The sequence below is a fragment of the Struthio camelus genome, chromosome 1 (genome assembly GCF_040807025.1).
Source record: "Struthio camelus isolate bStrCam1 chromosome 1, bStrCam1.hap1, whole genome shotgun sequence".
Lineage (NCBI taxonomy): Eukaryota > Metazoa > Chordata > Aves > Struthioniformes > Struthionidae > Struthio > Struthio camelus.
This window is the reverse complement of record NC_090942.1, coordinates 118510660-118524734: the sequence shown is the minus strand read 5'-3', so window position 1 is coordinate 118524734 and position 14075 is coordinate 118510660. Positions and strand designations below refer to the sequence as shown.

The window sequence follows — 14075 nt, the reverse complement described above, 5'->3', positions numbered from 1 at the left end:
GGAGAATGCAGCTATGGTGTAATTCTACAGAGCAGTTTTCAGGTTTTTATGAACTGAAGAGAGCACTGCTACTGCCGGCAGCCAAAGGGCAGGAGCAGATTTGGAAAAGGGGCTGCGGTAGTTTGTTCCGTTCATTATGCCCAGTTCTTTCCAGTCAGTTGGTTATCCATTAGCTTAGGAAGTACAAAAATCACCTGGAGGCATCCCAGTTTTTTTAGTGCACATCTAGAAGATGCGTCTACTCTGTGCTCTTGTGACTCTCTCTCCTTCCATTTGTCATCTTTCTCATTAAAGAAGAGCTTACTTGTTAGCTGCTTTGCCAACTCCAAGATTTATAGGAGCTGAAGAGAGTATTTCAGGCAGGGAAGAGAAGGACTGCACTGACCACAAACTCCCGGAACTCTTCAAGAAGTAAATGTATTAAAGGTAATGATGTATCAATGCAATAAACTGTACATGCAATAAAAATGTTATACATATGTTAGTGCAGAAAATTAAAATGTATAACATAAAAATGAAATAAACTAAATAGCTACTCGAACTCTGCAATGTCTTAAATAGGCTGCTGCAGACACCTGTACAGTCTAATGGCATGTAGTACGTCACACTAATTACATGGCTTGCCAGATAAACCAGACATTCAGAGATCTTCTGTCCCATTCTTGGGACTTTAATGCCAGACTACAAAACTGGAGGTTGGGGCGAGGGAAGCTGAAGCCCCTCTGGATTAGCCTATTTGAGTTATAGTAACTTTAATTCTTTTTTTAGTTGTCATCCCTTTAACTTTAATGGAAGAAAGAAAATTCTCAGTTTCTCTGAGGTTGCTGATTCCTGATCTATGGCCTTTATTTGAGAAAGCACGTGTGTCCTTTTTCTTTTTTAATAGATGAGACTTAAGCTGATGTTTAAACAGTTGGGGTTTTTTTGTTTGTGGTTTTTTTTTTTTTTTTAACTGATGGGCTCATGAACTAATGACTAGTATTGTAAGCTAGTATTAAGGATGTGCTGAATGACTCTTGCTGTTTGATTCCCAGCAAGTGGACGATATGAAGGGAATGAGGAGGCACAGTAATGCCTACTCCTGTTTGAAATAACTTTGCCTTTGTCAAGGAAGAGGAACTGTGTGAGAAGCAGCTGGTACTTTCAGACTTTTCAGTCTTACCTTTCAGTGTCTTGTGCTTAGAATTCACAGCTGCCCTAAATTATCTGTGTTGTCCTGTTTTATTGAACATGGAGAATCTATGACCTTCTTTGTTCAGTTCCTCTGTGCTGTGTCTAGCTAACCCTTTAGCCATCCTCCCATATATTTTGAGACTAAAAATCCCTGCAGCTGGAACATGTAGTTTTGGCCATGTTCTTTGTCCAACAAAGGCTGGAGGAACATAGAGTTCAAATGAATACATAACATTTTGTTAAACTTCTGGCAACTTTACACGGACAGTCTTTAACAAATGACAAATTGTGCTTGTCAGCACAACAAACTTTGTGCTTCTCATAGTGTACAGTACTTCTCAGAGTGGCTAACGGTGTACGCACAATGTGTGTGCCTGTGTGGAATTCTTGGGGAGTATTAAAAATGAAGTTGCATTAAGTGATACTCAGACTGTTGTTAACGTTTAAACTCTGTCAGCTAGTGTGCAAAAGCAGACCCTGTGATCTGTGGCTAGCTCTGTCGGCACACGGACAGAAAAGGAAGCGCAGCCACGCTTAGATCACCCGCGGTGCAATGGCCACGGGCACAGCCCCACGTCCCACCAGCTCTCTGCACTAGCTGCTCCTGCTGCTTGACCTTGTCCCTTGAGGCCAGCTGCAGAGCGTCGCTGTGTTTGCACATGCCAGAGCCTTGTGACAGCACGCAGCATGCGACGTGACTCTGACCTCTGCAGCTATTGCAAAGTTTATCTTTGAATTACCAGGGCACCGAGCTTCAGAATGCTGTCAGGGGAGAAGATAATAAACCAGGAGGCTTTAAGATGGCCCGTCTGTTGCGAACTGCTCTGCTGAGCTCTTTGCAGGCTTCTGTCCCCCAGAAGATGAGCTGCTTTGTTTACTACTTACAGACACCTTGAGCTACATCAATACATTTAACAGGATGATTTCAAGCGCTCTTTATTGCAAATGTTTAAATTAATTTTCTAGTTTTGTTCTTCAACTCTCGTTTTCAAAGAGTCCTACACCAAAAAAAAAGCTGTTTTCAGCTTCTTTTGCTGTTTTTTGGTTTGTATTTTGTTTTCTGGGTTTTTTTTTTTCATCTTAGTTGGCAATGAGGGCACTAATGTTGGTTCCAGTTTAGGAATACACTTTATAAGTGAACTGATGATGGCTGGCTGTAGAAATGTGGTCAATGTTTTATGAACAAGCATTTCCTGACCATCATTTTTTTCTATAATTTCACAATGACAAAGCAGGGGGCTTAAACAAAGTATTAAAATGGTAAGCATGATCCTCGTGTCGTTGTAACAGTAAAAACCTAATCAGTGATACTAAAGTCCTTGTATGTTAAATATTGTTATGATCTGATTATTTCTTGCAACACTCAACAGTTAAATTTTGTACTTAAGCACCATATCTTCTTTCACTAGCACATAATCTACCAGTCATATGTTTTATGATGATGTGAGCATGTATCTTACCAGCAAATGTTCTGGCCAACAATAGCATCATTTTTTCATAAGTAGGAGGAAAAATATTTTAAAAATAGCTTTAGATAAACCCAACCAGCAGTAAAAGTTTGATTGTTAATACAGAAGAAATATGCAATACAGAAAAAATGGCTTTTCTGAGTATGTCCTTTGTGAATAGCAAAGCATAAACTACCCATAATTTATGCACAGTACTGAATGGTGATCTTAAAGATAAAACAGAGCAAAATAAGAAAATGATATAGAACCAAATTAGGTAATTTTGTAAGGTAGCACTGACATTTTTGAATTTTTGTGATGAGAAAGGAAAGGTATGCTAATGTGTTACATGCGTTTTAGAGTGAGAGACTGAAGTTAAGCCCAAATTTTACTACACAATCTAACTGTTGGAACAACATCAAATTTTATTCTCTGATCTTTGTTAAGACTAAACTAAAATAATTGATTTCTGATCTTTACTTCCAGGTGGGTAATTAAATCATGAAAAATATACAGTATGTGTAACCATTGACTACATACCTATCAGCTCAATTAGCTGGGTATCTTGACTCTTTGGGAACAGTAAATAGCAGAGGCCATGTCATCTGTTGAATTGGCCCACTTCAGCAATACAAAAAGTCCATCATTACCATCATAATGGAGAAGAAACCTTGTTCTGTTGTAAGAGTAATGGAAATAGCTTGCTTCAAGTTGAAGTCCTGCGGATTGGTAGCTGAGGAATCACAATCTAATTCTGTGATTACAATAAGCACAGAACACTAGTAGAGACTACCTTATTCCTACCAACTCGTAACACTCTGAAATATTGCAAGTGTATGCAATTGGGGATGCAGAAAATTGTTTTGGTTTGTGAGACTCCTGTCTCAAAAGAGAACAATTTTAGAGAATTAATCACCTTTAAATTCGTTAGTCATTGATTTAATTATTGTTGGTTTTACAAAAATTAATTGCACTGACAGTATCTGTAAAGAGGTATTCAGGCTAAAAAATCAAGGAACAAATATAACAAGAGAAATCGGTAGCTGGGGAGGATTTACAAAACTTATAGGACATAACCATTGTATAAAAAATGAGCAAAAAATGTGCTTTTACCGCTAATGCATTTTTTTAGAAAATAGACTAAATATGAAAGGTGAAGGAAACAGTGAATGAATATTTAAACTGACATGTACTTACGAGATGTAATTTGGAGGGGATTATTAACTTGGGCTTCATGATGTGCTATCCATGAAAGAGAAGGTTTCTTAGTTTGGGCTCAGTACTACTTTAATGCAGTCTCATAGCTCTGGTCAGTTTGGACTACAGGCAGAGCAATTTCATGTGTATTAGGAGCCTTGGCACAGTGAGCTGGCATTTATCACAGCGATACAGGAAGGTAGTGAGTTTTCATCTTAATTCCTGGTTTTGTGGCACAGTCCACCATGACCACAGGTGAATGGCTTGGTCTCCTTATATGCCAAATTCACACTTATAAAAGAGGGGGATAATCTACTGCTTTTCTTGCTCCTTTGTCACCCTAGCTGGATTGAACTGTCTCTGCATAATAGCTGGCAAAATTGGAAAGTCTGATTTGGGGCCTCTACATCTGCTGAAAGTATAGATAATAAGTAGTTAACATTGCTGTAGGAGCTTTGATGTTGACTATGGTTTTTTATGTGTTTAATATTGTGTTGCTGATGCATTCTGTTAGCTGTTTTTATCTCTAAGCACTATTGAGTGATTGTCAGTGCTCATCAGCAGTTTTATTGCTGGAACAATTTTGAGATGTTGAGAATTTCAGGTTTTGATTCCCTTCTTGAATGCAACAAAGAGTAGATTGATCCTTATTTTATAATTTGCTGCCAAAAGGTAATCATCTGTGCTTTGTCAGTGTACTGGTGGCATTCCAGAGTGAGAACGAGAATTTTATAGCTCAATGTGTATTTAGCAAGTGAGCAAATTCACTGCAAGGACACTCTTGTACCTACCTAGACCTTCTCTACTACCCTCTGAAGGGGGAGACTGTGATTTGCCATAAATAATACCTTAAAATAATACATAAAACCCTGAATGTGTTGTTTCTTATTTACTGGAGGCTCATGATGGTGTTCTGCAAGTATTTGGAAAGGAGGCCATACATTATTGCGTAAGCTAACAAGGTAAATGTGACATTTATTTGTGAGGCATGGTAGGAATTTCACAAAAAGGCTCTAAGAATGCTTGAATGGCAGATCACTCTGTAAATACATCCTCTGGTACAAACACATACCAAATTTCAGCATATCTTTGCTATTGTAGAATCATAATTGTTTGTAGTTAGAGAGTACCTCTTGGTTTCTGACAGAATAAAGCAAAATTTAATTTTAAAAATAATGTAATTCAGGAGATTTTCCATGAACTGTGAAGGTTTCTTGTGCTTTTTCATTTCTTCTGCATTTCTTTTCAGTCATTGTCACCAGATGATTTTTTGTAATGCATTATGTTCTCAGCTCTCGGTAATTAAAACCAGGAGTTATGTCTGAGCCAGAAAGCTGAACAGTGTAAGTGCTTTGCGTAGTCCATCGGTCATATATGAAAATGCAACTATTCATACATTGAAAGTCAGAAAAATTCTTTTGATCTACTCCAAAGTGAATCACGTGAAAAATCCATATTGGTTTCAGCGTCTTTCAGTCTTTTAAGGCTTTAAAAAAAGGCATCCGCACAAAGGGTCAGTTATGGTCATGTGTACCCGGCTTCCATGTCCTTCTAGGAACTTCTTACCTTCCTCAAGAACTCCTGTAAAACTAAGAAAAACTGGAACATTTTGGCATTGAATGAGTTATGATTGTCAACATCCCCAAACAAGTGGATTTTAAAAACTTTTTTGCATTATAGGAAGCAGTCACTTGGGAAATTACTCACAAGTTTTGCTGCATGAGCATTCTACAACTGTATGTTATTGTTATACCTAACAAAAACATGGTATACCTAAAAACATGGTACCGCTCAATAAGTAATGTGCTGTCATAGTTAAATACAGTGACGTATCTATACACACCACCTGAGAAAACACACTTAAAATACTTTGGACTGATGAAGAAAGTCATCTGAAATCCCTTGTGACCACATTATAGTGCATGTTGTTTCCATTTTACTCCAATGTGTGATTCCTAGACAGATTAAGTTGAGAGTGATTTTGTTTCAAATTTGACTGAAAAAAGGAGCCTGTAGGCTATCAGTAATTATTTATATCAAAATCATAGTCTATGCAGTACTCCAGAAATCAGTAATGTTAGGGAATGGACTGGAAGACAATGAATGAGATACGGAAGTCAATGAGTTCATGAGTTATTACTTGTCAGATAGGCCATGGTAGTTGACTGTATGGTAGTTGACTATATGTTCGTTGCTAAATGTTTCTTGACTAAATGCCTATCCCCTATGGAAGAAGATGATACACTTTCTTTGCAACTGAAGGAAGCAAGACCTGTGCACATGGTTACTTAGCATGTGTTGATCTTTTTAAACCACAGCACGGACAGTATTGTAGAAAGGCTCAGTCTTCACATTGCTGTAGCTCTTGCTTCCTGGGTGTGCGCTAACATCAGCTACAAAATCATGCTGTCCAAAAAAATGCTTAAGCACTGCATTTGTTTAAAAATTGGCCTTGTGCTCAGAAATGTTTATACTGAAATAAAACATAGAAAATGACATGGTTCCTGTCCCAAAGTGCTCCATAAAATCAAAAGCAAGACTGTGTAAAATAAAACCAGTGGTTGTTTCTGGCTCAAACTGTTGCTCAGAGTTGTTCTAATAGTTATAAAACATGTGTTAAACTGCTCTTATCAATAGTGTAACCTAAGATTAGAAAAAATTCTTTAGAATAAACTGTTTTATATATATGTGTGTGTGTGTGTGTGTGTGTCATTAAACAAAAATGTTTACTATATATATGTGTATATCTGTATCTATGAATATAAAGTTGTGTATATATAACATTATGCACACACACATACATGCATACACTGTTCGCTTTAGGAACTCAGGCATTACAAAGGTAGTAAATTACCAATGCAGCTGTTAAATCGACTATTTTTTTTTTTTACCGCTTTAGAGTCTTCCCACTTCACCTTTGAAATTAGTAGACAATATACTCACTGCGATTACCTGAGTCACTGCTAGTAATCCAGCTGTGTTGTCATCATGTAGCTGGGAGGTCGTTAGCTCTTTGATTTCTTCAACTGAAATCACATGTAAGGCTTTTCATCTACTCGCTGGTGTTCTGGGTACTAGAGGCATGGAGCTGTTTCGCAAATAATCTAGGTATATTAAAGTGTAACCTTTCCTGATTGCTTTTGGGAACAAATCAGTTTGGAAAAATTATCGTGTTAGGTTAAAGATAGAAGTGTGTGAAAAGTGAAAACTCATTGTATTTTGTGTTGCAGAATGTCTAAGTGAAACTTGAAAAATACAGAACTACTTCCCCAGTACCCCAAAATCTCCCTTATTAATCTGTCTCTGCAACAGATAGAAAGTGACATTGTGATATTAGGGAGTTGCAATTAAAGTACATCATGCACTGTTTTTTACGCTGAGTTTTGGGCAGTCTGATCACACTGAGTCTACTCCGATGCACATTGGTCTTGGGAAGCTGATTGTGCGTCATTTTGAAATGTAAAACGGCAGATTAAGGGAGAGAGTTTCTAGTTCCTCTTGATCAGTTCCTGTCATTACGCTCATAACCTTACACTAGAACATATCTTTTTCCTAGAAGCCTATAGAAAGTGAGTGTGTTCACTCCATCAGCTTTTTCGCTCTGTTTCTATTCTTGACAGCCCTGCAACTTAAAAATTAGAACAACTACCTTGGACCAGATAAAGAAAATGTTTGACTTTCTGCAAAAAAATTTGAGATACCTCTTCTCTGAAATCAGACTTATATTTATCTTTTTCTTTTCTGAATGCAAACAAGAGAATCAGAAGAGGATCAGGATAACTAAAAGAACTAAAAGGAGAATATATACTCCTAAAATTTCTAGGCCAAGCTCAAGACAGTTGGAACAGTTGGATGAGATGCTTATAAACGTCTGAACTCTCAGGAATGTCATGAGACGACAAATCCATTTGTGAGGCATTAGAAATGTCACGGTTTATTTCTATTCTAAAATGGAAAGGAAAGGAGAGCTTTCAAAGTAGCAAAGAGGGAAAGGTAGGCCATAGGCGGTGGAGAGAGAGGAGGTTCTTCCACAGAAGTGTAACTTATAGTGCTCTGAAAAATCTCACTGCATCTATTGACCATAGAAGGAGCTTAGACACAATAGATTTCCTAAGCTCTTTAGCATTTATGAAAACTCTCTTCCTCATAATTACATGTTTTTATAACTTGTATATAGGGTATAGATTATCTATAGGTTATATAGGTTTTAAAGTCATTGGTCTGTTATGAGGATTTGGGTAGAACTGGAACATAATTGTGAGCATGCTAAGCACCACATTTCAAGGGAAGAGACAAACTTCTCCATTAATACTCTTAGAAACCTACAGGCTTTGCAGACCTTTCTGGTTTGATGAAATGTCAGTTTTGCTGGAAAAGATCGAGGAGATTTCAAAAAGTTCCAGACTCTTATTCACATCTTCTGGTCTGTTGAACTGTTGACCTTTCCTCACATAATTACTCTGCTTTTTGTTTTATGTAAGAGAGAGGGGGAAAAAAACTTTATAAATAAGAAAAAGTTAAGCAAACTCATCCTAATATATACTGTTTATAATAACTTATACAATTGCTGATTGAAAATGTAACTGGAATTCTTGTTTTGTATTGTTTTGATTTGGGGGGGGGAGTTTGAAACAATGCCAGTAAGCACTGCTCTGTGTGGGGAACTGAGAAATGTTCTCTAGCCTACAGAATTTGCAAAGCTCAAGAAAAGGGAAGTGTAAGTTTAAGATTTTTCAATCCATGCTTAGGTAACCTAAAAGGTGAATTAACTTCAAAATTATTAGCCACCCAAAATCTGAGACTGGAAAAGTTATTTACCAGGAAGCATAAACGCAAATTTCAGAACAACCAGAAGTTTATCAGTTTTAAAATCTTGGCCTTAGAGCATTTCTGAAGAGTAGTGTAATATGAAATATAGTAAATGTGAAAAAAGATGAAATATACAAAATATTTGCTTTAATGAATGCTAAATCCAGATTTCTTTCTTTAAGACTTTCTTATGTAATATCATTGCTACTTTTTTTTTGTGTGCATGCTTTCCAGAGAGCAACATCCTATAAACCATAACAGAAATTCAAGAAGTTAATTAAAACAAAACATTAGGTAAAATGTATCACATAATTCACAATTACCACATGTGCAAATGCCGTTGAACTCATACAAGAAGACATAAAACATATGTGGATGTTATTTCAAATTTTTCATGCCAATTTACCACTACTTGCAAATTCCAATGAGTAAATTATGAGCTGAAAAATGAATTCATTTAAGAGCCTGTGCACTGATAAGCAAAGTTAGCATAAAGTGGGAAACAAATATAAAACAGCATGAAGCCTTTATGTAACTGATGAGAAAATAACTTGTTTATATTTCTTGTCACTGCATCCCTGACATGTCCTTACATGCTTGCCTCCATATTAAGATTTTAAAAAAAAAACAGTGTCGATATGGTTATAAAGCCTTAACTGAATTGTGTTTTCCTCAAGAACAACAATTGTACGTTATGTCAAAAAAGCAAAGCCAAAGACATATTGTGAAACGCTATTTCAAGCTACAAAACTAGATAACTGACAAAAAACTAAAAACTAAAAAGTAAATAAAAGCATTTCATTCAAAAGTTTTCTCTCTTGGAAGAGGAGCACATAGGCAGCAAAAAATCATGTGTCAATATCCCATTCAAGTACAGAAAAAATCAAATAAATGCAGTAACACGTTAATTACTTTCCCCAAAATGTAATATATAAGCAGTTATGGATGCTAACTAGAATCTATATTAGACAAAACTTACAATTAAATTCTACCCTCAAGATATACCATATCCAGCCATAAACCTTACATACATTCACAACTAAACAGCTAAACAACAATGCATTCTACTTAGTCATCTGGTGGACATCAGTGGAGTTACTCTATAACAACATGAGCAAAGAAGAAATTCTTGCACATGTGTGGAGCAGCAACACACTGACATTCTTGAGTAGTTTAAGGTTATGGTTTACATGTTATATATATAACAAGAATGTTTCTTAATCTGAATGAATGCTTCATCAAAAGAATTATTTATAGATCAGGAAAAGACAGCTGCAAATATTTTTAAGCCATGTATGAATAGCTATGTTACACTGGTACCTTCTGCACATGCTCTGCTCCCCCCTCAAAGCACGATGCAGAACACTGAAGAGCTGCAACCTTGTTCCAGATGACTTCAGTGTCCACATTGAGCTGAGGCGTTTTTTTCTACTACTCTTGCACAGGATATTTTCTAGCCTTGGATAAAGCCAGAACTGAGGATAGTTTTACATAAATAGCTTATTATCTTGCTCTAACTCTATGTGTATGCTTGCATATCGTGTGATCTTTCAGTGTCCTTGTTGACGTGCTAGCACAACTGGGGAAAGTCTTTGATGGGATAATACTGGTATGAGATCTCAACAGACCGTGAATTTGCTATTGGAACAGAATAGAGGGACAGCTCTACAGAGCTCCTAGGGACCCTGGTTCCCCTTATGCAGATTCACTCTTCAAGTAAACACCAGCAGATTTCAGGGGGGACTTTCTCCCCTGACAAATAGGATAAAGGTAGGCCTCATTTCAGTGTCCTTGAACTGTAGCCTCTATCATTAAAAGAAGGTGTGGTGGATTTTCTAACTAATAGCATTTGTACCACTATTCCGAGATGACTCAAATGCACGGTCATCCCATGCATGCAGCCCCTGGTCTGTGCAGGCATTTGATTACAACACGTCATGCATGGTGGTCACCCCTCAGGAGGTAGTACAGGAACCAGTAGTTTTTTTTTCACCAGTCTCCAACGTGTAAAAGTTGGGCATCTTGTCTAGGTTCCTTTAGTGGTCAAGAGATAAAGAGGGACATTTTTTCTGTGGTCTTGACATCAGTTTGAGAAGGGAATTGCCTCTCTTCCCCATGCCTGGAGGGGGGATCTGAGTGAGTGCCCCAGACCAGCTACCTAACTGTGAAAAGGCTAGCACAGGTTCTTAGGAGTCCTTGGAGAGCATCTCCATTTTGTCTGATTGCTAAAAATCAATGACATGAACTGAGCAATCTAACGAGAATTGCAAAGTGAGCAGCATCACTGTGCTTGCTTGCTAAGCTACAAATGTAAAGTTAACAAAAAATATAGCAAGGAGGGACGTGCCCCCTCTTCAGATATTAAGGTCGGTGTCCAATTACATTATCTAGGAAAAAATCCCCCAGAAGAAGAGGAAAATTAGTGAAGAAAGAAGACATTTGTGTTGTCATAGAATGCAAAGCCTTTACAATACTGAATAGAATAGCTAGAGCAGTATGAATATCTGTCTTTTGGAGTCCAAGATGGAGCTTTGCCTGCTGAAACTTGCAGCCTCTGACTTCAAATGACAGGGCTTTCATTTGTGCAAGCAAGATACAGCCCTCAAGGAGTTGGCAAGATGCCAATAAGTCACTTACGTGGTTTGGATTTTGCTGACTATGGTAAATAGATGAGTTTGTGAAGAAGGGTAGGCTCATACATGTTTGTGTGCATCAGAAATATGAGTTCAGTAGAGTGGCAAGCCAGGAAACTATTAATTTTCATAACCCACAGCATCTGAGCATAGTGCATTGAATTTTTAATCCCCTTCAGACTGAAGCTTTATTTGGTACTTTGTAATCTGTGACAGCAAAGTACATTGTACTACTTTTGGTATGCAAAGCCTGGCAAACGTGCTATCCTACCCACTCTAGTGTTATTTTTTTTTGCCCTATAATGAAAGCAGAGACTGAGGTGGCTTTTCTTGTTCTTATCTTACATACCTATTTACTAAATGTTTAATTACCTGATTAAATGTATAAATATATTTAATATGAATATGACTATACTTAGTAATATTCACAAATACAATTTAATGCTACAAAAAGTTACAATTTGTACTCTGCTTCCAGGGTTCTCTCTCATTTAAATCAAATGACTAATTTAATCTGGCTGTCGGTAAAAGAGATAACATTCAAATAAAAAGGGGATGCCAAACTAAGCCTCAAAGCCTATAAGGTGACTTGAAAGTAGTGGATGAGTTGTATCTATTTTGTTACCTTATAAAGGTGTTAGAAATGACCCTTATGCTACAAAGCTGTATATAGAGTTTTTTCTGTTCGTTCAGATGTTATTCTTGTCTTATGGAGAATACAGAGCTGCCTTCCCAATGATTTTTCAAAATAAAATATGAAAGAAAAAGATAACCAGCAGAGACGGAATCCCAACTCCCTCTGCAATGAACATCTGACTCGCTCACCATCCAGACTGTGATATCTTAGTGTATACTCAGAAACGCAGCCCCCACAAGGAATTTTCATGTATTTGTGTCTGAGTACCTACTAAGGTTATTGACCCTAAGAAGGGCCTACTCAAAGTTTACTGAAGTCAATGGGGGCCTTACTACCTGAATTTAGTGGTTTTGAGAACAAATTCTGTAACCAGATATAAAATAGAACATCCTAAATCCAAATAACATTCTCTTTTCTGAGTAGTAGGAGAAAGAGTGAATAAGCAGCCTAAGCAATGAAAAATAACTGTATTTAAAAGTGATTGTCAGTCCAAATTATCTGGCATATTGTAAATGAGAACAGCCATTTCTAGGGAGACTTCTGCTTTATAAATGATCTTTTTACTAATAATGTTTTTTTTTCAGTTCATAAAGGTCTAGGAGCACGCCAAGCGTAGTCCTGCAGTGAAATCAGCCTCTACATACAAGCAGGAAGTATGAAAGAAATAACAAGGTTAATTTATTCATTTTCATATATTTCTACTGTTAGGGTAGCATATAGGTAGAAACAGGGAAAACCATCAATGATCATATCTCAGTTTCACTAGTGTGGCGACAACATTGTGTTTATATTTCTGTCCTAAATAACTGTGGCTCTAAATAAACCTGAATGTTAAAATCTATCATAACCTAAATGCAAAATCTAGTATAACCTAGAATTTGGGCAGCTGATGGCTGAATAAGACTGTATGGATATGATGGGTTCTGATGCTTTTATACTCAAGGATTGGCAAGGGTATAATTCTGGAGGAAGTAATACACTTTCATGTTCAACACCAAATCATGCTTGCACTTTATGCATTATGTATTCTTTTGTTTTTGGGACTCTGCTCAGGGAGAGCTTTCAGTTTGGAGAACAGCATTCATTGTCAATCGCAAGTCAGAGTCTGCAAACTATGGAAGAGGAAATGAATTCATTGCCTTGCTTTTATTGCTTATAAGTCTTGAAACTACTAATATAGCTCAAAGAAATAATACGCATGGATCTCAATTCATAGGTTTCTAAGATTTGCATTTCCTAATTGTGCATGGCTATTTTATAGCTGAGACGCAAAGGAAAACTGGAAGGTAGCTTTTATAGCCATTAAAGGAATAAATTTTTTTGCAGTAAAGTAATTGTAATTGAATAAAGACAAGTTATGCACATCTTAAAAGTTCTAAGTAAACATTTCTGAGTCATCAAATAGTTGTCATATAAATAATTCGAAAGTTGTTAAAATAGATTCCATTGTTCTTTAGATTTAGTAAGCACATCACTTTAAAACTTTCTGCATAGCAAACCTATAAACTGGGAATTGGAGTCAAAATGACTGTTGCAACATATTTTTTTTAAAGCAGTTTCATTCCTAGATCAAAATCTCTTTTGAAAAATGCACATTTTTAGAAGGAAAAAGTAAAAAGACAGGTTGTGAGGAAAGTGCCCCAAATTTTCTGAATGACTGGGATAGAAACAGAAAAGACATAGATAAATAGAATATTATTTCTGCCTTCCAGACTCACAAGTGAAATATAACTTAGTCCTCATTTTCTTAATTTTAAAACTTCAATGTGCACATACTGATTTTTAAAGTTAAATTGGAGTTGAAATTTATTAAATGTTATAAGCATATTCATAGTTTCGCTAAATATAGGCATTTCAACCACATAAATTTCTTCTGTACTTTGCCAGTAGCACAAAGAATTGTGGAACCACTGCTGAGTTACTTTATTTTGAAAGATTGAATTGAGACTGGATAGGAATTAAAAATAGCTGTGCTTCTTGGTGAAATGAATAATATCTGTCATGTAGATTCACAGTATGAATTAGATAATAACCTTTGAAATAATTATCTGCAATTACTCCATTACCTTAGGGAACTAGAAAGATAAAAGACTGAAAGCATAAATTGTATGTTACAGATAGTTTTAGACCTTCACCTATTGATTTACACTACAGACAGGAAGAACTAGTTTCAGCTTG

At 36.5% G+C, this 14075-nt stretch overlaps 1 long non-coding RNA gene across 2 annotated transcripts in view; it reads left to right on the top strand.

The window, feature by feature from the left end:
- Positions 1-216: 216 nt before the first annotated feature.
- Positions 217-14075, top strand: part of LOC104139473 (uncharacterized) — a 213816-nt gene continuing 199957 nt past the window's right edge. Inside the window, exon 1 of one of the 2 annotated variants that reach the window (XR_693119.2) lies at positions 217-426. This is a non-coding gene — a long non-coding RNA (uncharacterized lncRNA). The remainder of the gene's footprint in view (positions 427-14075) is intronic. The other variant, XR_693118.2, reaches the window with a different exon arrangement.